Here is a 747-nt window from a genome sequence, read left to right as displayed (position 1 = left end):
GGGTTCTCTTTTATAGTCTGCAGGCATTAAATGAAAGAAGTCAGTGTTCCAGCAGAAGGAGACAACGTTTCAGAAAAGGCATTGTAGCAAACCAAAAAAGAAATTTTAAGCGCAGCAGAGTAACCAGCGCACATACCTGTTAGCTCAGGTGAGTTTAAAAGGCTGCTGTTGATAACAAGGGCATTTGCTAAATAGATGGTGTGTGTGCAACAATATACTGAAAGGTCAATTATATTGTGCAGCTTATCTCACCACCTGTAGTTATTTAGGTGAAAGCTCCAAAATGCTTGCCTAATATGTCTGTTTATCCAAAAGGAAGTAAAAAGGGAGAGCTAGAAAGATAGCATTGCATCACATTACATGGCAATGCAATGCACAGTTGCTGAAGTTGAACCAAAATGAGCTTGTAATCTGGCTTCTGCAACTTTGAACATGAAAAATCCAATGAGGAGAAGAAAAGCAAAGCCAAAGAGTCCATCCCAAAATCCGACAAACAAGCAAAATGAACAAAAAACATTGAATTCAATTCTTTCTGATTTTAGAAACTGCATTAAAGAAGGGGTGCACCGGTCCTGGAGATACTGCAATATCAGGTCAATGCGTGGAGTGGACAGAACAAGCTCTTTTTCCATCTCCCTGTTCTAAAAATCCATTTAATATATGGTCCCCAGATAGGGGACGTATCAGATATTAAACTGATAAGAACAGATACTACACTTGATCTTAGCCAAAAGGCCGAGAAGCGAT

The 747-nt window shown here is 39.4% G+C and overlaps 1 non-coding gene across 1 annotated transcript; it reads right to left on the bottom strand.

Moving 5' to 3' along the window:
• Window positions 1-556: 556 nt before the first annotated feature.
• LOC141150102 (U2 spliceosomal RNA) lies at window positions 557-747 on the bottom strand. Its single transcript, XR_012246372.1, has one exon. It is a non-coding gene; the product is annotated as a U2 spliceosomal RNA (small nuclear RNA).

This window comes from Phyllobates terribilis, unplaced genomic scaffold (genome assembly GCF_046119375.1).
Source record: "Phyllobates terribilis strain yellow unplaced genomic scaffold, ASM4611937v1 Scaffold_5__5_contigs__length_657084704, whole genome shotgun sequence".
Classification (NCBI taxonomy): Eukaryota; Metazoa; Chordata; class Amphibia; order Anura; family Dendrobatidae; genus Phyllobates; species Phyllobates terribilis.
Note: the sequence above shows the minus strand (reverse complement) of the source record. Positions and strands in the feature narration are given on the sequence as shown.